Source organism: Oxyura jamaicensis, chromosome 8, assembly GCF_011077185.1.
Source record: "Oxyura jamaicensis isolate SHBP4307 breed ruddy duck chromosome 8, BPBGC_Ojam_1.0, whole genome shotgun sequence".
NCBI lineage: Eukaryota > Metazoa > Chordata > Aves > Anseriformes > Anatidae > Oxyura > Oxyura jamaicensis.
In genome coordinates, this window is record NC_048900.1 from 15439805 (window position 1) to 15464899 (window position 25095).

General features: G+C 42.8%; 1 long non-coding RNA gene across 1 annotated transcript in view; it reads left to right on the forward strand.

The window, feature by feature from the left end:
• The window catches only part of LOC118170486, a 71662-nt gene that overhangs the window by 8529 nt on the left and 38038 nt on the right, over positions 1-25095 (forward strand). The window contains exons 2-3 of the long non-coding RNA XR_004752741.1: positions 6824-6957; positions 15632-15742. This is a non-coding gene — a long non-coding RNA (uncharacterized LOC118170486). The remainder of the gene's footprint in view (positions 1-6823; positions 6958-15631; positions 15743-25095) is intronic.

Genomic DNA, 25095 nt, shown 5'->3' on the forward strand with positions numbered 1-25095 from the left:
TAATTTTTTTTATGACATGTTGCAAACATCTGTTACTTGGTTTGCTTTTTGCTTCGTGTACATGTCTGTGTGTGTATATGTGCTCTTCTGAGAAGGGTGAGGAGAGGCAGAAGGGAATACCTGCCAGTCTCTGAAGTTCAATGCGAGTCAGAGTTCCAGGTGCAAAGCTAAAGGGAAGTTTGATTTAGACAGATTTAAAGATAGATAGCTCTTTAAAGATACTTAAAGATAAACAAGTGTCTGTTAGTATTCAGAAGTAGAGTTCTCCATCCAGAGTTTTAAAAACTCGTTTTTCATTGTCTTTGCGATGGTCATGTGCAATTTTCTCACTTTGCACTGCAACCATAAAGAAATAGAAAATGTTATTTCCTCCCTCAGTTATAGCGGGACTGTGTTCTCCCTCCCATGAGCTGCTAGCTGGTAGCTAAAAGGTATGGAGCAAACCCAAACCTCTCTGTTACCTGTGATGTCTACCACTGACCAAAAAGGGGGCTGTAGTTTTCATTACCAGGTCAGCCAGGAAGTTTTACCCTGCTGAACTCAAGTGGATTAGCTGTAGATGTGGTTTCCTCCTAATTGTCTACTGCTTGAAACTTGGAAGTGAGTGGTCTCATGTTTTAAATGAATTTTGTGTCTTGAAGAGAAGTGACTCTTTGTCAGCCTAGCAAAATGTTTCAAAAATCAACAAAAATTGTGGCATCAGTTTTGTTCAGTACTTTTCATCTTCTCCCTGTACATCTCCGTAACTCTTTTCCCTAGATAATCTTTGAAAGGTCTGAAAAATCTGATTAAAATCTGAAGCTTGATCACTGACTGAAAGCAGAAGGTACACCTTAGTAGCAGGCCTTGCTCACCTCTCGTTTGTGTTGCTGTGTGATCTGTATGGATGTCATCTCAGTTCCTTCTTCTTGTTGCTCTGTCTTCAAATATAATTATGTTGACCTGCTCCACAGCAGGCTTTGAGGTATCTGGGTGAGCAGGACTGGATATTTTATTAGCTCATTTAATGTGATGAAGGTGGAGGGAAAAGACTGACCAATTTGTACTCTCTTCAGCGGACACCTCTATCTGGAGGTGGAACAATTAAGTGAACAAAAAAACAGCAAACAAGAAACTGAGCAAATCCTAGTTATCAAGGAGAGGATCATAATATAAAATGAGTGCTTTTCTTTTTTTCTGTTTCAGTGAGGATCAAATCAGGCTCCTAAATGTCTCAATGTACATCACAATAACTGGGGAACAAGAATATTCATTTAGTTTCATAGCCACCACCTGTGTTCCTTCCAGAAAACAGCTACCTCCATTAATCTTACCCATTTTACTATATTAAGTGTTACCTATTCTTGTTATCTTGTGACCAGAAGGGAGACTGAATGCCATACATAAGCCTGTTAGATATTTACCTGTACAATTGAAGAAATGCTGCAGGAGGTTGCCTCTCAGCCAAACTCCGTGGTGTTGGATGAAGAGCAATCTAGCCTGGTAACTTCGAGACTGAGAGGGAATACCCCCTCCCCTGCCATGCCCCAAGATTCTAAGGCTCAAAAGAGGATTAGGGCTTCTCTGATTGTGACTGTTTGCAAAGAACAAGGAGCCTTCTCTTCACTCGGCATGGTCAGGACAGTTAGATGAGAATCAGCTTTGGGTGGAGAGCTGGGAACCCAGCCTGAGCTCTGCGCTGGGCTTGGTTGTGCACAGCATCAACTTTAGTGCCTCAGTTTCTCAGTCCTCATTGAAAGAGAAAGAATGCTTCTTGGTTCCTCACCTGAGCAGTGCAAAGTTTTATTATGCTGTATTCGAACAGCACTTGAAGATACAAATCCCTAGCATTATGATTTGTTTCAATATGCATGTCCTGCTAGTAAACTGCAGTACAAAAGCCAAACTCATCTCAGTCACGATGGTATTAAAAATAATGCAAATGATTCAGAAATGTGAGTGGTCCAAAGCCCGTAAAAGATACCAGATGTAAGTGAAGCAAACCAAACCAAACCATACAAAGGACTCTCTTAACAAGATATGCAGAATATTATTTCTGTTGTAGGAGAAGCGCTCAATATCCTCTCCGGCAGCAGGTAAATTACAAAATCTTTTCCAGGATGCTCTATAAATGTATAAACCTTCTGGGCTAAGAGATGAGTCGGAGACTGTTACCCAATCTGCCCTGGAGCAGGCCAGGAAAGTAGATCTGATGCTGAAAGAGACAGCTATTTCCCAAGATTTATAGACTACGAGTATTTTATTTACTATCCAAGGAAGGAGTCCACACTTGCTGCAAAGAATGAGCATAAAGTGGGCAGGGTTGGATCCTCCTTGGTTTTGTGTGACTGTGAAAATAAATTAAAGCATCCCTGGAAGCCGAGCGTTCAGGTGTCTTTTGGTCCTGTGAGGTTTCTCAGAAAAGGCTGTCCTGAGAGCTCTGCAGTATGCTCGCACACTTGTGATGTGTGGGGAGCTTGTTAGACCTTAACTCTGAGCTGAAAAAATGCAAATGAAGCATGAATACAGAATATTTAGGTATCATTTTCAACTCACAAACCAGTGTCCTGCATAAACTGCAAGAGGTTTCTGCTTTTAGCTTTCTTATCATTGAGTCTGATCTGTCTGAGCTGTAGTAGTACATCATCCCCAAACGCTTTGTACAATCTAAGCAGTACGTAGGGGTAATGAGCATTTTTATTTTGGTATGTGCGTTCTCAGTACCATTAGAGGTAGCACCAGTATTTACTTGTGTTGTGGTTTAACCCGGCCAGCAGCTAAACACCACACAGCCGTTCGCACACCCTCCCCCCTCCCTCTCTGGGATGGGGGAGAGAAACGGGAAAGTGAAGCCTGTGGGTTGAGATAAAGACAATTTATTAAGATAGGAAATAATAATGATAATAATAATAATAGTGTGTACGAAACAAGTGATGCACAATGCAATTGCTCACCACCCACTGACCGATGCCCAGCCCATCCCTGAGCAGCCGGCCCCCCACCCCAGCTAGCCACCCCTATATATTGTTTAGCATGACCCCATAAGGTATGGAATACCCCTTTGGCCAGGTTGGGTCAGCTGTCCTGGGTCTGTCCCCTCCCAGCTCCTGCTGCACCCCTGGCCTGCCCGCTGGCAGGACAGAGCGAGAAGCTGAAAAGTCCTTGGCTTAGTGTAAGCACTGCTCTGCAGCAATTAAAACATCAGCGTGTTATCAGCACTCTTCTCATCCCAATCCAAAACATAGTGCCCTACCAGCTACTAGGAGGAAAAATAACTCTGTCCTAACTGAAACCAGGACAACTTGTTTGCATTTCAAATGAAAGGGAGTCTATTTAACAACATCAGCAATTTGGTCAGTGTTGGCACAGTTCCAGCGCCGAGTGGAAAGTTGGATGATGTTTTCATTAACCTCAGCACTGTATATACTGCTGCAGTTTTTCTTGGGAGACTGTGTTTTCTGTCACTGTAGTGAGACCAGGGCTGCAGAGGAAGAGCAGTCAGCAGGGCTGCCTGCTAAAACCTCAGGTTGATTCCTGAATTAGGTGCTGGAAGTGCCTCCAAGCTTTACTCTTCATCATGGTTGTCTCTGTCCCAGAAACCAGCTTGCCTGTCCTTTGTCCATTAAGCATCTTCTCTTCCTCCTTGTGCTCCACCTTTAAATCCTCAACTCCATGTGGGAAACCCCAGTTTTTGCCCCTTACCTTCTACACCAGCCCTGCCTGTAGAACAGCTCCTATTTGTTTGACAGCATCTGCTTGCTGTGACTACAATTTTCTGTTCCAAAGATGTGGTTAGCTGAAAAGAGAAGCACATTTATTCATTCATTGATACTCCGTGAAAGCACACTACGGGTCGTACTGCTTACATAGTTTCTGTGGTAGTCATCACAGTATCTTGCCGATAGAAGTGGATTTTTTCTTAAAAGAGCTTTGAGGAAGGGAAGTATACTGATTGCTGTGTTAGAGGTGGAAAAACTAAGGCAGGGAAGCAAGATGACTTGCTCAAAGAGTTTGTGGAAAAAGAGTGGGAGGGGAAATCCCATATGCCAAAGAAGGAATTAATCCAGACTGCAGAAAACATGGAGGATGACTCAGTTGCAGATGATAAAAAAAAAAAAAAAAAAAAAAGCAGAAGACAAGTGAAAGCTTCCCAGAACTCTGGATGAATGCAAGAGAGAGAGGAACCGTGTTTGCTGAAATGACTCACGGGAAGTTATCAGCCCATATGCAGCCAAGAGGGTAACCAGTACCCGGGCTGGGCTGGGACACATCTGTGAGAAAATAGACTGTGTGTTACAAGGTCATCTCTGCTTGGCTTGAGTGCACTGCTGGGCAGCACACTTGGAGGAGAGCTGCCTACTTAGAGGGAATCTGAAATCAAACCTCAGAGCAAAACAACCTCTCTTGGATCAATAGTTCTGTTCACAGCAGAGGTTGCAAGACAGGGTCACTGGGAAGTAGTAGTCGCTTTGCTACTGAAAAATCTCAATTTCTAGCTAGTAACCATTGCTGTTTTCCACCATTGCTGTACTCCAAGTTACTACTCTGCTTAAACTATTGCTATTTCTTGTATTACTGTGCATTATTTAATGTTTTTTATCTTTAAAAGTGATGGCAAAATAGTCCTCCCAGCACACTCCTAAGAGTTCTTATTATTCAGTGTTTTGCATAGTGGTGTTATAGCAGAGGTTTAGGTGCTCAGAACCACAAAAGGAATTAGTCTATTCCTATGAATTTAGTGAAGTTAATCTGTACTGGGTCAAGTCTGTAATTCATCTAAGATAGTTTTTCATGTGCTGAGAGCAGCAAATAAGTTGCAAGATGATAATTTAACTTCCTAGCTCCAAACCTTGTATTCAGCCACCAAAACACATGTGCCTCTGCATCACTTGATGCTTACTCTCAGTTTTTCAGGGGATACACGTGTTGGTGTTGCTAGTGGGAAAACTATGTGTAAAACCAAGAACAAAGGTGTCTTAGTGAAAGGAGAAGAAAATTCCCTGTTAGCAGCAACTTAACTGAGCAACTGTTATCTCACTGGGACTGGGGTTTCATGGTACACTTGGTAAAGAAATATTGCACTGTATGAGTAAAGCTCCAGGCATTTATCTTCCAGTATCCAAGGAATTTACCCGTGTCTTCCTTTCTGCCACTGGTTGAGCTACAGTACATTGGTGCAGATAAGTACCCCAAAGTACAATGGCTCAATAGGAATGAGTAAAGCCAAGTGAAATTTGAACCAGTATGTTTTTCCTTGGGATGTTCTGGATAGCTCCTATTTCTATGTGGGCTACAGATTGTGAGAAGAGATATAGTTACACAGTGTCTTTTCTGCTCTTTGCCTGAATCCCAGAGCAAAGAAGAAGGGAAGTGTAATAATCATGTGGAAAAGGGAACTCAGCGATTCTGTGTTTGGAAAGTATTTCTTACTCATTTTCAGGTTGTGTCGTGCAGGGAAGGTTGCTTGACTTAAAGAACTTCCTTGTCAACCTTGCATTAGATCTAAACCAGGTTACTTTTGCGCATAAGGTAGTTATGTGTGGTTTTGGAACTTGTATTTCTATGTATGTGTTTTAGTCCAGAGTGCAGGTCTTGGTGCAGCAGTTTGCTGCTGTTCTTCTTTATCTTCCGCTAAAAGTGAAGAGGAGAATTGCTTGCTTCCCTTGTCGTCATGAAGCTGTACCTCTACTGTGCAAGCCAGACCATTTCCTGAGCACTCTGAGTGCCCTGTTTGTGCCCTGACATCTCTGATGACCACTGCCCAGAATGCGGATTGAAATGTGCTATCTAAATAAATACGTGTAACACACTATTTCTATTTGACGTGAAGCAACTGTCCTTTGGTATTCATAATTTTCTGACAGAGACATTTACTGATTTTATTAACAAAAATAACCCTCCCCTTTAAGACTCAGTTAATTTACTTCAGCCCTGCCACAAAATTTCCTCTTGATGCCAGTGGGAGGTGAAATAAACTTTTAGAAATAAAGACCCTTCATGTAACTAGTCCAATAAAATGTAGGTTAAATGTAGTGTTAAAGGACAGAATGTTTTAAATGAAAGGCATCCTTCAAAGCAGTCTGATATATAGCAAACTTGATGCCTTCGAAGCTGGCAAATACCCAAGCTAGCTTCAGCTAGTTTCAGGGAGAAACTGATGATCTGCATAGATTAAAAAAAAAAAAAAAAAAAAAAAAAAAAAAAAAAAAAGCAAAGGGAAGAAGGACTGGCAGTCATAAATATTTGATAGCTGAAGAAAGAATCTCTTCAGAAAAATGTATGTTGAATTAGCTTTATTGCTTCAGCATGTAAAAAGATCTTGAATGATATTGTAAATGTCAGTGTGTATTTGTTGCAGTTCCTCGCTAAACTGCATATTGGGTTAATTACAAGTCTGTCACCAAAACTAAATGTCTTAATACAGTTTAGTTCCTTTAGTTCCTCAGACAACATAAAGTAAAAGTCCATAATGTCATTTTTGTCCTAAGAAGTTGTTAGCAGTACTGTGATGTTGGTTTACAACAACCAAGCAGTTGTATTCATCTCGAGCATGATGAAGTTCTGTACTTCCCTAGGTGGAGATGGGCTGTAATTCCCACATCATAGCACTGAGATTTGTATCGAAGCCAAATGGCAAACTTGGAATGAGTGCTGGACAGGTGATGGAAATTCATTAGAGTGACGGTGCAGGCAGTCACTGCCCAATTTAAATGTGCACATTATAAAGCTGACTTACCTTGGCTCTACTTACAGTCATTGGAGACTTGTTCAAGCCTGGTTCAGTCTATCTGAGTTGTGCTCTCTGGTGAAGACTTCTCCCTCTCCTTTTTTAATGTCTCCTTAGGCACCAAAGTTGGATGCATGAAACCAGGCAGCATGACAAACCTCCCCAAGGAAGACAGGTGCTTTGCATCAAGAACAAAGCTATGACACCAGGCTCTCCTGAAAGGGACATGGGACTGGAGTTCTGCTCTTCAGGTGAGTACAGACCTGGGACAGTCCCACAGGAGTGAGACATGAGAATGGAGAAGTCAGTGAGCACAGAAGAGGAGGAGGTTTTAGAAGAAAGCATATATCCAGGAATGGGGTAAGGGCTGAAGGAAGTTGAAAAGCAACTTGCTAACTGGGAATTAACTAGGTTTTAAAATAAAAAGTCCTGTGGGTTCGATACTCAGCCTTTACTATTGGTACACTGTGCTTCTACGTGAGACCAAGAGTTTCTCTCACAACAGCCTGGAGTAGTCCTTGCAAATGTGGTGAGGCGGGTTGCAAACATACCTGTCAGCTATAGCTTTTTAACCAAATGCTGCGGCAATTTGCAGGAGTAAGTAGTTGAGTAAAAATGCCCTTTTTTTGTAATTTTACTTTCTGAAGCATGTTATGAATAGAAGAATCATCTGGGGCTAGAAGAGAAAATGCAACTAGTAGCTTGACCTTTTATTGGATATAATGGAGAGGTGATATGGGAAATGATATTTTAGAAGAGCAAAACAACACACTAGACATCAAAGGAGATAGCACTGAAAGTACCTCTAATGCAGCTGAGAGGGTGAGTTCGGGTAGTGTACAAATAAGGAAGAAGGGGTCGCAGTCTGCTCTGGGGACATGCAGCAAATACATAACAGGGACAGTTTGTGTGAGTTTTCATAGATAACTGAAAACTCTGATCATGGAGAGAGCAGTACAGTGACTAAATTTCCCACCATTTTGTAGGCGATCTGAGAAGCAACTGTGCTTTGAGCTCTCTCTGTGCCCAGGGGAGGTAAGGCTGGCTGGCTGGCTGGCTGAGAAGTTTGCAGTGGTGCTTGCACCTCCCGGTAACCACAGGTGGGATTTTTTGCTTTCTGAGTGCAAAAAGACACATAAAGTTATGACCTAGTAGGAAGTCAAGTGAAAATAGACCCAGCCATAAACAAGAAAATCAGTTCTGGGAAGAAAGTGTGGTGAAGGCCAAAGCAGAAGGATGTTAAATAAATTCATAATGCACATACTCAGTTCTTCCAGATCTAAAGCTGTAAAAGAGCAAACTGCTCTGGGGAAAATGAGGTGACATTTATAAATCTTCTCTTGATACCCAGAAAAGAATTCTGGCTTGTGTGTATTCCATTGTTTCATTTTCAAACCTCCATATCTGATAAGGTGTAAAGGAATAGATACTCTAGACAAATACCTCATTGGAACACAAATTTGTTTTGTAGAAAGCCAGATGTTTTCAATGACATGTAAGAATGCAGTAGCTAAAAACCATTAAAATAGTTGCAGCCTGTGGTCCATGTTAACACAGAGGGAGCCTAAATGAGTACACTGTGCAAATAGCTGCACTTCCTTCCATTGGGATGAAAATGATTTCTTTATTTTCACTGTTAAATTAAAAATGTGCTATGTTAAAGATAGGTCTTTGCATTTTTCCTAATTTTTGTTTTCCTGATTGGAAAACTGAAGACTAAACTCCACCATTTTCAATAACATTTCCACATTCTTTCTAAAATCTGAATCCTCCTTATTGCCATCCCACCACAGCTTTTTGGAACGTGGCTGTTGGGGTTTGGTGTGGGGAAGGGATTAGTCAAAACTCTCTCACAATGTCATGAGTAATTGAAAAAAAAAAAACAACTCATAAAATAATAGTTTTTTTTCTGATTTAATTCTAAAATTTTAATACCTATTAATTTACAAATTTCTAGATGTCTCCTGCTGCAGAGCTACAGGTTCTCATGAGACAATAAGTGGCAATTCTTTGACATCATAGAGCAACATTTCAGAAGCATTCAATTTTGTTAGTGGAGAAATCTTTCCAGTTATGGATATCAATTTTTTGATTAATACTCTGTGGTTAGTATGTATCACTCCATGATGAAGAGAGGGAAAAGCTAAAGCATATCCAGTGTAAGGCAAACATACAAGTACCTTGCATTATATTGTATCATAAAAGGATATCAAAAAAACACAATATTGTGGCAAAGAGCAGATAGTCAAACGTATGTGACAGTGAGGAGCTTGTCAAAAGCCTCACAGAGACATATTTAGTATTGTTAATTCTTCTGATCACATCAAGTTTTTCATCTTTTGTCAATTCAAATGGCTCTCCTTCTGGGGACAGCCCATCCCTCAGCTGACATTTCATGTGTAATGTATTAGCATGGCTGTATCTCAGACAGCGAAGGAGAGGTGCAGTAGATTAGATGAAGCATCAGGAAGATGTTGCTGCCGTGCTGTGTGTCAGCAGTGAGGGCTGGTCTGGTGAATGCAACCAAAAAAATCAAAGAGATTTTTGCCAGGAGCATCAGGCTGAGCTGAGGCTCCCTTTCGCATGCGGTTCTGCAGTACAGTGCTAGCTGGTGGCATGTTGCACCAGCCAGAGTCCCAGTCCCATTAATAATGAGACATGCATCTCTAAATTAAAGATACGCAAATTATGAAATACGCCATCACATAAGGAGTATGCTCTGCTGTTCCTAGTTAGCAGGGGCATTAGCTGAACTCATTTCCTCCCTGCTTTCACAGGAGATCATCAAAAGGGAAATAGCAGTGACTTCTTGGGGCCAGGGAGCAATGCATCCCTGGGAGGGCAGTAATCTTTGCAGTGTGCTGTGTTGCAGACCCTTAAAAAGACAACTCTGCTGATTGCAAGTGCTATTGCTGCAGCCATTTAAATCTTTAGTAATGAATCCAAAGAAACTGTCTGGAAGTCTTCAGTAACTGTGTAATTTTCTGTAATTAATTTTTTAAGTATACTGGACTTCCATACAGTGACAGCAGGCCTTTGAGCAAGGCCATCAGGGAATTAAAATGAGATGTGGCCTTGGCAGCTTCCAGAACACAAATGCAGCATATGGACAATTGAGTAGATTAGTGACAAATGTAATTTTATTTGCAGTTCAAAAATGCTAAGGAGGAAGGAGAAATTTTGAGAGCTGAAAAAGCCATGCCAGAAATGTGTGTGCCTTCTTGAACCAGTTGGGCTGAACTTTTTTTCCTTTTGATTGTATAAGACTTTCCGATAATTGCAATTCAATAGAAGAAAATAATTTTCTGCCATGATGGTGGAGAAATACTGCCATAGGTTGCCCAAAGAGATGGACCAGCCTTGAGCAGGAGGCTGGAGTAGAGGACCTCTGGAGTTTCCTTCCAACCTGCGTGATTCTGTACCAGCAATCATGTTTTGCGTTTGTTTTTTTTTTCATTTCTATGTCAAATACTGCTAGAGGTTGTTCTGTACAATGTTTAGTGATGTTACCTATTAATATAATCATAGAATCATAGAATGGATTAGGTGGAAAGGACCTTAAAGATCATTCAACTGTAGCCCCTCTAGTATAGATCCCACCCACCAGATCAGGTTGGCCAAGGCCCCATCCAGCCTGGCCTTGAATACCTCCAGGCATGGGGCATCCACAACTTCTCTTGGCAACCTGTTCCAGTGCTTCACTACCCTTACAGTGAAGAATTTCCTCCTAATGTCTAGTCTAAATCTCTTTTAGTTTAAGACCATTCCCCCTTGTTCTATCATTATCTACCTAAGCAAGGAGTCCTTCGCCATCATTTTTATAAGACTCCTGTAAGTACTGAAAGGCCTCAGTGGGGTCACCCTGGAGCCCTCTCTTCTCCAGGCTGAACATCCCTAGCTCTCTCAGACTTTCTTCATAGGAAAGGTGCTCCAGCCTCTAATCATCTTTGTGGCCCTCCTCTGGACCCGCTCTAACAGCCCCACATCCTTCTTGTGCTGGGGGCCCCAGACCTGGATGCAGGACTCCAGGTGGGGCCTCACAAGGGCAGAGCAGAGGGGGACTGTCACCTCCCTCAACCTGCTGGTCATTGTTGGTGCAGCCCAGGATGCAGTTGCTCTTCTGGGCTGCAGCCATGCACTGCTGGCTCATGTTGAGATTTTCATCCACCAGAGCCCCCAATTCCTTCTCTGCAGGACTGCTCTCAGTGAGTTCTCCTCACAGCCTGTGCTCGTGTCGGATTGCCCTGACCCAGGTGCAGCACCTTGCACTTGGACTTGTTGAACCTCATTAGGTTCACATGGGCCCACTTCTCAAGCTTGTCCAGGTCCTTTTGAATGGCATCTCTTCTTTCTTTTCCAAAGAAAGAGCCATACCACTCAGCTTGCTGTCATCAGCAAACTTGCTGAGGGTGCACTCAATCCCATCGTCTCTGTCATTGATAAAGATATTGAAAAGCACTGGTTCCAAGACTGAGCCCTGAGGGACACCGCACGTCACCGGCCTCCACCTGTACATAGAACCATTGACCACCACTCTGAGTGCAGCCATCGAGCCCATTCCTTATCCATCGATAACACTTTAAAAGGTTTCAGCAAGATCTCTTTCCATATTATTTTTACTGTAGTCTTAAAAAAAAAAAAAGAGGGGAAATACTGTTATACTGGTTCAATGTTAGCTAGGTAAATGGTTACACAGACAGATACATGCCCTAGCTGAAAACCTTGATCTTGGTAGTTGTGTGTACAGCCGTGGCACAGCACTAAAACAGTAACAGCAGCTCAGATTTCAGCCCCAAGTTAAATTCTGAAACATCCACCTGCCAGGAGATGACATTAATTTGTTAAATGAATGTCATAGTATCACGTACATAGAACAAACATGTGAACTATGTTCATGAGAAAGCACTGTGTCAGAGGGACCCTGTAGGGCATCACAGATGTTGTGTACCTACAACACATGGATGGCTTCATGCTGAAGGAGGGGAAGGTGGCAAGCTGCATTGCTATAGAGCACAGAACAGGATGTTAAGAAGGATATGTTCCTCACTCAAAACAATGTGAGGCTCTATTTTTTTTTTTTTTTATCTAGTCAAAATATAGTTACAGAGATTTGAGTTTGGCTGCGATACTTGGGCTAGCCTGCCTAAAAACGTGAAGCAAGCCACGCTGTTGAATCCTGGTCCTTGGAAATGTCTTTGGGTTTTTATGCCATAAGATTCTGAGGCTGCCTGGTCCTTTGTTTTTGAAAGTTGACTTTACGATTTAGCTGAAAAGTTACGTGAATTTTTAAAAACTGTATCTACTTATGCTTACGTTCTTGTTAAGCCCAAAGTCAAACTGCTTATATGGGAGTGACAGCTCAGATGTGAGTGAAGGGCCAAATGAAAATTATGTGGAGATTTCATCTGACAAGGCCACTTCAGACAAAAGAAATGTTAAACAAATAGCCTTACACAATGGGAAATGGTGAACTTCTGCTGAACCTTGCTGTTGGCTCTCTGCCAAAGGAAAGTTTGAAGCTAGTCATATGTTCTGATTTGGAAATCTCTCTGGTTTTAATGTCCAGCTTTTGTATACCATTTTAAATGTAAAATGAAAAGTACTTAATTATCTTTCCCGGGATATGACAGCTGATAGAAATTAAAACGTCTGCCCAGAACAGAGTGAAAATCCTGCACGCTGATAATAACTCAAACAATGTAAACCTGTGCCATATTAAGCTGTAAATGGAAAAATAGGTGAGAATAAATGATTTCACGAGGTAAGAATAGTATCAAAGAAAATGGAAACATCCAGGTAAATCACCCTTGGTGAGTGTTTCTTTCAGGCCACAAACTCCTGTCATGTACAGTAAAAACATTAATGGTCTGGCTTTTCAGAATTATCTACTTGGCTAGACAATGCAAGACAAGGGTTCTAGGTAGAAGCAATGTCTTTATTAGGATAGGTAGAGAAAGAAGAAGCTTTCATGCTTTCAGGCCTACAAATTCTTCTTCAAATAAAACAGAATTTCAATTTCTCTACTTAATGTAAATGAAGATCTGGCTAGGAATATGAATTCTACATGTCAGGAAAAGCCTCTAACACCCAGCCACCTTGGCATTATCTTCTGATACTCCATATATATATATATCCATATATATATATATATATTACTGTTACAGAAAAGCCTCAGTCAAATATTTTAATAATTCTAATCATTACTATCTGCAGCAACCTGTAGAGATTGATCTCTTCCATTAAAATTAACCATTTGGAATGGAAAGCTGCCATCATAATCTGATGGCACCTATTAAAGTGGCAAAAACTGCTGCTCACTGTTTGAGGCAAAAGATAGCGCCCAGGACAAGTTGTTTTAAGGCATGTGCTGGTCATTATCCTTTTAACTCAAGATGGGTTTGAACTTCAAATCTGAGTTTCAAAGGCATGTGTCCTGAGAGGCTGGAAGTTTCCATCCCAGCCCTCATTTTTAGTAAGAACCTGGTATCTACCTCCTGGTAGAAGAGAGATGGGGTACCACCTTAAAGGCTCAGAGATTTAAGTTAAAGATTCTTCTAAATGTAGTTGGCTGGAGAAGTCCACAAATTTGCTGGAATTACAACTTTTTTCTCCCCATCCTCTTCCTGATGCCTACAAAATTATTGGCCATAACTAGAGCTAAAGAGGCCATGGCTTAGTGCAGACAGATGACTATGCCTGCATGCTCCTGCCTCCTCCCAGGCTTTAAGATGGTCAGGTCTTCAAAGCAGGTTTTCTGGTTAGTTTCTGCTGCAAGCCCAGCTACAGGTAAATGTTTCTTTGGTGAACTTCTTGGGCTTGACCTCTTTTATTCAGAAGACTATTTCTGCACTCCTCACCTGGCACAATTCCTGAAGCAAAGAACTCTTAGCTGCGGACTTCCTTGCATCAGTGGCTTTAGGGGATGCCATTATGGGACAATGCTTGCTAGTCAGGGTATTCAAGTGCCAGTCCAAATCCTCCAGTTCTTTTGAAATCCCAAGTGGTTTTAATGTAAACCTAATAGAAATATTGATTATACTAAATTAGCCTGATCAGTGAGTTTGCTGTGGAGATGCTGGTTGAAATTTCATCATAAAATATTTGGAGGAGCAAGACAGGTCTCTGTCAGTACTTGTCATTAAATCTTCCTTTACAGAGATGATTGGACCCCAAGCATATGTAAAAATAAATTGCAAAGCAGCTCAGCCTGTCACATGGGCCAGACTGAACCAAGTGGTGGGTATTTTAATACAAAATGTACCCGAATCTGCAGACTCCTTACAAGAGGACACCTCCCATACTTCAGCTGACACCAGCTGAACTCTTTCCTGTGCAATGACACGCTCAGGGATGTTTTCAGGAGCAAATTATAAACATTTCTACATACAGGCTAAATACGACTTGGTTTGCCAAGTGCAGCTGAATGTGAGAACATAGTTATGCTGAAACAGGAAGACCAATGCTCAGCTCTCTGTCCCTTTTCTCTGCAAAAACACTAATCTGTGGCACAAAAATAACTGCAGAAGCTGTTAAACACTATTTTTTCTGTGTGAGAGGCCGTTATTTAAGTGCTGTCCTTCTCTGATTAATGAACATGGGCTCTTCCATTCTCTGGCCTGTCTGTCATGCTGTACTAAACATGCTCAGCTAAAAGTAAAAAGCTTTGATGCTGTTCTCTAGCCGCTAGCTTAAAAAGTCAACTTACTGCTTCTCAGACACCCACCCTCTCCATTACAAAGATTGTATCTGCAAGATCAATTCTACCTGCTCCAGCCCATTAGCTCCAGTACTGTTGAGAAGGTTCAGAGTAGGAGAAAATCCAGTTTGAGGTCTCTTAGCTGCCAACCCTTGGTACTAAATATGCTTAGACAACAAGAGAAAGCAGAGGAAGTCTTTGCTCTCTTCTCTTCAGGCAGAAAACAACCATAACTTCATGTGAATCCCATCTGCCTACTGAGAAGGTAGCCTTCAGGAGTGAATCCACACTTGCCAACGCTGACAGCCAGGGACAGAAAATGGCCCTTCCTCATGCTGTGCTCATGGCAATGCCATAGATGTACTAGATCATTACTGAGGCCAATGCACCCAAATAATCAGTTGCAGCTGAGGTTGTGACACAGGTATGGGAAGAACAGTACTGGCTCAAAAGCTTTGGTAAAGTTGTAGTTGCTATCATAATCCAAAAATTTCAAGACCTTCTTTGAATGAATAGGGGAGATGTACGTACTATGCAGAAATGTTTGTTACAAAGCTGTGTCCTTCCACACCTGGCCTGAGAAAAAGTTTCTCAAAGCATGTACTATACTAGGAAGATTTTTTTTTCCCTTGGAATTTGTTGGATAGGTATAACTGTATGGTTTTGGTTGTCAGCATGGAAGCTAAACCAGTGGGATCCAGTTTGGCTCTCGGTATTGCTAGGCTTATTGCCTACCTTCAGGATGGTCTGAGAAAGAAGCTGCAACACTCTGTGCACGGTGGGCAAGAAATCTTGCATAAGTTTTTTTCTTCTGCTTAATAATCAGACAGCCCAAATTTACGTTAGAGCCATTTAAATCTTAGATTGAAACCATATGATTTTCTAATTCTCCCTCAGAAAGGAAAAAGAAAATAACAGCTGAACATTACAGGAAGGAATATTATGAATTCCTGCAATGAAAACAACAACAACAACCAAACTAAAATCCAAGCTGTCTGATGAATGGTGGAAACTTGGTTTCCTTCAGACTATCTTACACTACTACACCTCTTACACTGCCATACCACAGCAAACCTTCCATGATACACAGTCACAGGGCTCCCAGATACAAAGTTCTGTGCAAAATAGATCGAACTCTCCCCTTATCATATCCTGAACCTTTCCTTGTGTAATTGCTCTTTCATGCCACCTGTGGCCCCCACTGTAATCACGTGTCTCTTTTGTTTTAGTGTCACCCAGGCAGAAGACAGCACACGCTGTTCCCTGGAGCTTCATACCTGCGGATTAGTTGAAGAGTACATCCATGGCCAGCGGCATCTGCTGAAGACAATGGCTAGGAGGTAAGTTCTTCCTGCCTTTTCTTCTGCAGGAGCATTCATAGTGTTAATTTTCTCTATGTCCTGCTCTATTTTTATGAAAATTAGAGAAGCTTCGTTTTTTGAAGATCTTTATGCCAGCTTGCTAGCTAGCTTTGGTTAAAGCTATTAGGGGTGCTAAAGGTCTTGCAGGAGGACTGGCACACAGTGTGATCATATCAGCCTCGTTTCCCTTGATTTCTCCTTGCCTGTAATTGGACGCTGCCAGTTTGAAAAGCTGCCAGAGTCTGTCTGACAAAAGAAGACCTCTCTGTGTTTCCCCTTGCAATTGCTTTCCCATGGAGCCTAACGGCGAACTGTTAAGGCCATTGATCTCCCTGCAAACAACATATTTGCAGCAGTGGCAGGAAATCTCTGTGGGTATGAAGTGTACAGGAATGACACACACTGACTGCTCATTACACTGATCTGGTACTAACTGGTCCCTAAGTGAAGAGGAGTCACCAAAACTTAGCTACAGGCCATTTAACTTATTTTAATTAGTCACTCCGAAAAAGTCAACCACTCAGAAGTTAGAAAAGGCTATTAGGATGGCATATCACAACTTCGTTCCAGCTCCCTTGCAAGTTCATCCAGTTTTTTAACAGAACCCTTTCTTTAATCTTTAGATGAGCACTTAATGCCAAGTCAACGTGACAGCCTGCTTCTTTCTAATTATTTGGTGACTGATCCCATTCTCTGTTTTCAGCCCAAGACTGAAAGGCTGATCTGAGACAGAGCTATTCATTCCTTCACGTTCTGGTGAATGGCATTGCTCAGTCCGCTGCCTTGTGCTGTACCAGCATTAATCTTCACTACCCCCCACAAAGCTGGGGACTGGCATTGTGATTGCCTTATGGATAAGGAACTGTAGTTCCCCAAATTAAAGTCACAACTCTCTGTTGGTTTTGAATGTCCATCTGCCTAGGTTCTGACTCTCCAGAAAAATCCTACATTACTTTCAGTAGTACTGACAAAGCTCTTGTGCTGTAGTTGCAGTAACAAATGATGGACATATCTGTAACTTGACCAAGGAGGATCTCCAGTCAGTCAGCAGAAATCTAGGGAGTGATTAGCTGCTGTCTCTGAAAAAGGTGTTGTAAGAAACCTAAGAATGGCAGTGATGGCAGCTGTAGGGCCAAATTGCTCTTCTCCCAGAGATGCTTTCCCTTGCCTGGACTGTAAGGTCACTCCTTATCTTCCTGTGGGCTCTGTCTCACTCTACAGCAAAGAATAGGTCCCACAGAACAGTTTCTATCCCTATGCAACCCTTTTTATTCAAACATTAACACTAAGCTCATCCATCCAGTATACCTGATGAAATACTGCATTTCAGGACAAATATGTTCATTTTCAAACCAATTTCATTACTGGGCTGACAACCTAGTCCCAAAAACATTGTCCTGACACAATTTGGGAATAAAAAAAAAACTCTGGCAGAGAGGCAGTTATTGATTAGCAGCTGGTCATAGAAGGATTTGGGACCTTTAAGTACTCTTGCAGCTGAAGCCAATGTCACATCAAACCACACATTAACCACATTTCTGAAAGAATTTTGTCTCCTCGGGAAAAAAATGTGTGTGTGAACTTGTGATCAATGGCTGAGAGAACTGATTTAAGTTGGATATGAAACTTTAATGCTGGCACTTCTGGATATATGAGCACTTAAATTTGGAAATCTAACAGCACCAGTATAACACTGATCTTTCCGTTAGTCAGAAATTCAAGACAAGCTCCCTGCCATACCATGAAATCCCATTCCATGCTGATCGGTACCTTCCTTGACCATCACCAAGGCTGCAACCTTTCAGCATGTGCTTAGACCTCTGCCACTTGTACTTACGGAGTAGCTGATTGTAGTTGCTGTCAAGGAGCTCTCAGAGAAAGTGGATGGAACACTTGGACGTTGGCCCTCACAGCTGCTTGCTGGCAGCAAAGCGATGAAGAGATCATAGATGAAGAGATGTAGGGGAGGGGAACCTGCTCATCTAGGCACGGACACAGCTTGGGAACAAACAGGAGGAATTAGCAGCCTTCATGAACTGCAGTGCTGTGAGCTCATTGGCATCACAGAGGAATGGTAAGATAGCTCACACAATCAAAGTGCTGTGGTGGATGGGTACATGATGCTCAGGAAGGGCAGTGAGAGAGCAGGGGGAAAGCGTGGAGTTTTGCCTGCAAATGGGAGATAAGCCAGCTGGGAACTTACGGGTCAGAATTGGTGAGCAGACCAGCAAGGGTGATTTTGACATGAGTGTCAAAGGGTTGTGATCAGTGGCACAAAGTCCAGCTGGAGGCCAGGTGGTGTACCCGAGGGGTCATCGCAGGGGATGGTGCTGTTTAACACTTTCATTAGTAACCAAGATGATGGGGCAGAGAGCACCCTCAGCAAGTCTGCAGATGGCACAAAGCAGGAAGGAGCAGTTGACAGAGCAGTTGACTTGGCTGTTGTCAGTCTCCAGAACAAAACATGACTGAAGACCCGAGCTATTTCAGTACACCCCAGTATGTTCTTGCAACTCTGTTTACAGGAAACATCTTATTTGGAAGAGATGCTGTAAGAAACAGGAGAACATCTTCCTAAATGTATTGATTTCTATCGTTCTTATTAACCAAAACTTTGCTCAGTAGGAGAGATTTTAACCACAGCAATTAATTTGTTAAAGCTACGCATTGCACTGACTGACAGGGTTTATTCTTAAGATAGTGAAAAAGGATGCATGTGTAGATGTGGCTTGTTGACTTTTCCCTTTATCACATGGAAGTTCCTAATCAACGTGAAAAACAGATTTTTTTTTTTTTTTTTCTAGACAAGGCAACCATGAGGGCCCCTCTCTTCCCATAGCAGTGCTGCCCTCCCCGCTGCCCTGCACAGGCAGCAGCTGCTGGGCCGGTGAGGATCCGCAGTGTGTGTATCGCATGGGCCGGTCTCACAGGGAGCTGTCTGCAGCAGTAACTGTCAGGAGAGGCTTTCTACTGAATTATTCAGAGCTGTCAACTAGAAGCCAGTCTAGGGTGAGATGAGACCACAGCACTCATTTCAGTTTAGTTTAGACTGAGACCAAATAGGGGTATATTAATTTTGCATAGGCAATCATAGCTCCGTTGGTACATCAAGACCTTCAATTTCACCAGGTCCTGGTGCCCTCTTGTCCAAAAAACCTTGGTAAAATATTTGCCAAAGGTCTCTTCACACCACAGTGTAGATACTACTAGTCACCAAAGTCTGCACACAAATACTTCACAACTCACATCCTATTTTTTCCCGCTTTGCTAGTTTTTGAGCCTTAATGATCCTTAAGGGTCCCTTCCAACTCAGGATATTCTATGATTCTATGATTCTATGAAATTTGGTTTTGGAAAGACACATTACATGGTCAGAAGTAACACTCAGTGAGTTTCATGGCTTAGCCATAAAAGACTGTGCTCAAAATATGGCAATAAGTCCATGTGGCTGTCCTGGTAAACAATAATCATAAAAATAAATATTGGGAGAGGATGAAAAGTAAATAGGAGAGTTACACTGAGCTGTTGGGGAAGGGCTGCACTCTGGGGGAAGCAGCTGGCTTGTTTTTTATCCTGGTTTTCTAAATTATGTGTCTTACTCCTGTTTCTAAGTTTACCGTCCATAGAGGATGGCTGAAGTTTAACTGGCTTTTCCCTCTCTAACTACTTTTGCCACAGAAGTTTCCATAGGCGGAAAAAAAAATCCTTCTAGATTCCTCTGAGCAGCCTCAAACTCAGCAGCCTCTTCCACAGCCCCGTGGGGAGCCATGGCCGCACCGCACCCCACAGCAGGAGCTTTGGCTTCTGCCACTGCCTTGGCTGCAGAGGCTGTGTCCCATCTGGGCACACAGCTCTCTCTGCTTTGGGTGGGAAAAGCTTTAGAAATAGTCTTGTGGCTACTGGTTTTGCTGTTTTTTTACTGGTTTGCTGACACATGCTGCTGCATGGATTTGATGTGGTGCAAATCCCAGTTAGGAGTGCAATTAGCTGTGGAAGTTGGCTTTGTATGGGCATAGCACGGGGAGATCTTCAGCTCTGGAAACAAAAGAGTTTGTGGGCAGCCCAGTTTTGTTTTAGCCTAGTGGTACTCCGGGGTATTGATTTCCTCTGTTCCTCTGGGAGCTTCAGAGCCATGGCTTCTCTTTACAGGCTGATGAAGCTCAGCACCGTGTGTGTACGTGCTTCCTGGGTTTTTCCGCTTGCCCTGAGTGCCCGAGGCATTGCAGGTATGTTGTATATCGGACCAGCATGGCAAGTTTTTCTTCACGAGAAAGAAGAAAGAGGAAAAAAAAAAAAAGTGTCCTCAAATTTCATAGGACAAATCCAAGCAGTATGTCTGCATGACTGACTTTTGCAATTAAAATTATTCTGTGGGAGTTAGTCTGAGGCTGATCAAAGACTATAGTTGATGGTTCTTGTTTGTTGGTACAAATATGGTCCTTTTTGCTGGCTGAAGACTGGAGGCAAAGGTGTTGGTTAGCAGGGGCACTTGCTGGACTTGCTGGAGGAGAAAGCACACAGGGTGGCTTCAGCCTCCTCAGCTGCCCCCTTGCACTGCAGCTGCTGAGCACAGCCAGGTGAGCACTGACCGCTGCTTGATGGGGAATTTGCAGCCTGCTCAGCGTGTCTGCGGACATGAGCAAGGTGCTGGCGGGCTCCCAGGATGAATTAGTGAGGATGAATTAAGCAGGAGTGTTTCTGAAAATCCAACCGTGCAGCTTCTAGAAAGGGGTGAAAGGGTTGTAATCAGGGTCTCTGTTTCTTAAGGATGAGATTTATCTGGTTTTTGGATTTGCTTTCACTTATAGTTGTAACTGGTGTCAAAGACTTCTCAGGCCACATCTTTTCTGTTTCCCTTGACTGTTTCCCAATCACTTTGGGTTTTCATCTGATACCGTATTCAGTCAAGGTGTACAGGTAGAGGAGGATTATAGCACCAAAAGCAGCTGTACCAAATGCTGTTCTTGCTTCAGAATAAATACGGTCTTTTGCCTTGGCATTTAAGTCTCTTTCTAAATGGTGTAGTAGGCCTTTTGGCTTGTTTTACTCTTTGGGATCATCGGTGCCTTTGGGATTATATTATGCTGGCAGAACATAAATCTCATCTTCATTAACTGTTTCAGGTGTTCATATGAGAAAATCATATTCCATTTATCTTCAAGCTATAGAAATAGTTTAACTGGTCATTCAGATTACAAGAAAAGCAAGAGTTGCTTTCTAATAATTTCACTGTCAGTTGTTCTAGCATTGAGGATGCTTGAACTGCCTAAACAAAGACTCCAGTCAGGGAGACAAAAGTAGCCTTTTGTCAAGCGCTGGCTCAGGGTGCAACATCTGAGTTGCTACTTGCTCTCCAGCTAAGTCCGCTTTGATGGCTTAGCTGGTACATGATCCCAGCACAGAAAAACAGGCCACGGGAGCAGTGAAAAGACGAACCCCAGAGTCGTCTGCACACACCACTCGCAGCCCTCTGAGAGATTTCAAAGTGCTCACCGAAAACAGAAGGCTGCTTTGTGGATGTGGGCTCCTGTGATGATTTCTGGTTAGTTTGCCAGACCCTTTGGAGTCTTTGGCTTCATGGAAAAATGGTGAAGGAGCTCATTGTTGCCTTTTCCACAAGCACTGGCCCTCCAGCACCAACCCGACTGTTGTTACAGCACGATACTGCTGCCACGCACAGGCAGAGCACCTGAAGGGAGGCTCACACAGGAGGACGGAGCACAGGGGAGGTTTTGTTTCAGTGGACATGGTACCGGTTTCCCCAAAGAAGTGGGCTAGCACCAGCCCTGCTAGAGGAGAGCGTGAATACCAAAATAGCACAAGCATCTATTTTCCTTTCAGCACAACACAGCTCCCATCATGGCTATTAATAGTAGTTATGCCTGCAAAGAGAGGTCAGGCCAAATCCCTTGGTAGGTAAATGGCTTAAATGATAGTTCACCCGTTTACTGGTAGCAGCCGCTAAGATCAGTGGAATATTTGGAAGTGCGACAAGTGCCATTTTCTAGGAGAGCCACTGAGTCATTCCCAGATTGCACGTCCTGGCTCCCCAGGGCTTCTGGAAACAAATGGTATTTTTCTCCTGATGTTTTTGACTTTCACATGCCAGGAAGTGACAGGAAAGACTGAGCGCACTTTAATAATTTTTTTTTTGAATCTCATTGAGACTTTGTCTACAGCAGGGAGATGGCTCAGGACATGAGAGGAATCCTGTTTTCCATCCCACTCAGTGCAGCGTATCGGAGCCAAGGGTGGTGCCAATATTTTGATGGAGATTACTTGAGCTCTGAGGAGCTGCGGACACGGCCAGACCCCCCCAGCCCTGCCAACATCACTTGTGATCCTGACCTTATGTTCTAGTTTGAGGGTGAAAGGGCCTATTTGTTCCTTTCTGTTAATTTTACAGAGACAAATATAGCCAGTGAAGTGACCTATTAGTCCCATGGAAATCTTTGAGTTTAAAGCCGAGAATTTGAATTTTAGCAGTAGCTCTTATTTTATTTATAGACTGGTCATTGTTTTGCTTAGCATGAGGTGATGTTGTGTGACACAAGCATAGTTAATTTTCACTAGGTCAGCTACCTTTGCAGAACCATGACAGAAGCCTTAATTTCACTAAAAACCTATGTTCTAAAAAAAAAAAAAAAAAGTACTTTAAAACATGACTGAATGACTGAATATAGTCTTTAATAAGGTTTCCCAAATACGTATTTTTGTTTCAATGGATGCTAACTAATTCAGGCCCTATTGACCTTGCTGGAGTTCAGTGTCAGCTTTTACTGTGACACTGATATAACTCCCAGCAGGTCAGAATCAGGCCTGAAAGGTACAGAAATGCTTGCTAAAATGTGTTTTGTGAAACAAAACAGTACTCAGGGTTATGAAGGTTGGCCCAGTAAAGGGAGAATGAGCAAAGCTGGGACCACAGAAGTGAACTTGGGGGTGGTGGGGAAAGGGAAAGAGCTGGCCTCCAGGGCTGCAAATCCAGAAAGGGGTTATGGAAGGAGGGTCCACAAGATAGCAAAAAGATCTTAATCTTATACAGTTCCTCCAGTGGTGCTGCAGCAACCCTTGTGAAGGGAGCATCCATACCAAGGACTGCTGTCAGTTGTGTGTTTATCAGAGAAAAGGCAAACTGTGGGCAGAGAGCAGCTTTGCCGTGAACCAGGTGACCTTATTTTTTTCAATTTCAACTGACTGGGAGGAGCAGTTTTTTGTGCTTTCATGAAATCTGTTTTGTGGAGAGGCCATGCAGGCAGCCAGGCTGCAATGATGGTTTCACAGAACCTGCTCCTTCATAAGGTTTGACAGAGGTAGAGGGCTGGAAACAGCTAGACTATGCGGGTCCCTGGTACAGTATTTATTATTTTTCCTTTATGAGTATAATGAGTTTAGATTGTATTTTTAATTAATTGCACAACAGATGTGGGTTCAGTTTCTCAGAGACACTTTCTTTAGCAGGTGAAAACCAAATGTCTGCTCCTTCTTATTGATGTGTACAGCACCCAGTCTGACAGGGCTCTGATCAGGCCGTGCAGATGCTGTTGTAGAGCAAATCAAGTGAAGGAAAACAGAGGCATGAACTGTGCTTTTATCACCCAAGATGTGAGCCACGGGCAACAAGGAGAGATGGTCATCCAAAAGAATTATTTTTCCCGTAACAGCAGCTCTGAGAAGGACCTGAATGAGAAGTACTGACCAAAAATAGTCTGTGATATAAAATTGGCTCGATATTGAAACCCTTCCTAGCACTGTCCAGAGCTTTTTATTTTCCCTGGGGTGACTGCAGAACTAATAGGACACGTGTTCGTTAGTCTGCAGGAGGTTATTGTAATGAATAATAATGGATGTGACAGCAACCCAAGGTAACTCAATGACTCCGAAGCTGCTTCCCAGCTCTCCCATGCTTGGCTTTTGTTCTCTCCAGTTTCTGCCTTCTGCCACCCGTGCCATCAGCCTTACACATGGATGAAAATGAAAATGAGAATGAGGATGAAAACAAATATACTGGGACATCAGTTTATGGAAAAACAAACAAACAAAAAAAAAAAACATGCACACAAATAATGGAAAATTAATCTGCAAACTAGATTGCTGTTGAGGAAGGACTTTGCTTAAGGGTCAGAGAGTGGTGGAACACACCACTCTTCTTGGAGGGTCAAGCTTTTTCCTTAACCTCAGTCAAAAAAGATCTGAAAGCATGTCCATGTGCTACTGAAAAGTTTGGTAACTCCTTTCAAGAAAGTTACAATGATGTTTTCAGGAGCAGAAGGATGAAATTAAACTAATAAAGATCACCAGGTCACAGAGTAGTTGAGGTTGGAGATACTTCCAGGAGGTTCTGGAGATCCAGCCCTGCTGTTCAAATCACGATCAGCTGGAACAGGTTGCCCAGACCATATCCAGACAGTGCTTGAATACCTCCATGGATGGAGACTCCACAACCTCTGCTTGCCATCAGGTATTTTTTGGTAGGACAGGTTTGATGTGGTGAAGTATGCAATTGAGTTTTACCCATGGTGTACTCTTGGTTTGGCACTTGAAAACCACTTGTAGCCTCTGATAGTCTTTCCCACGGGGGCTATTAACCTCATTCCTGCTAGGCTGTCTTGTCAAGGAGGAGAGAACAGCAATCATGTTCTCTGTTCATCATGCCAGATTTACTCTTTGCTTTTTATCGCATTTGTCTCTTGCTATAGTTTTAGTACTTTAGTTTTATGAAATGGGAACTGTAACCTTTCGTTGCACTGAGGTGCATGGCTTTTGCTTTTAGCACACAATTACTGCTAGTTCATGTAAGCGAAAGGCAGCTTTGCTGCTGAACGGCTGTTTGCTGCCCCTCTGGGTAACTCCTGCTAATCACACAGTGGGGGTCTTGTCAGTCTGCCTTGCCTGTAGCAGTACCTCAAAGCCGCTGTTGTCAGAGAGCACTGTGATATCCTGGAGCTTTAGATTTAATTTATAACTCCACAAGAGCCCTGGTCATAATCTTTTATACAGAGGGAAGCACAAAGTGTATTTGCCAGATCATCTGAAATAATTTTACTCGCAAGGCAAAATCTGCTTCTGTTTCCCCTGGAAAACACAAGAGCAGTTTTACCTGACTTTGGATTCACCCCAAAGCTGCTGCAAAGAACTTGGCCCAGATGTACATGATCCTGGGCTGCAGCCGGACACAGGAGGCCCCTGGTCCACCTCCAAGGGCTGGTGCATCCTGTTTTGCTTTTCAGCAGGAATAAGGAGGTTTGGGGGAGCTGGTGCTCTCAGCAGTGTGTGAAGCTGCCACCACAGCCTCAGCAGGTCAGGAAGGTGCAGAGATGTATGAGGACAGA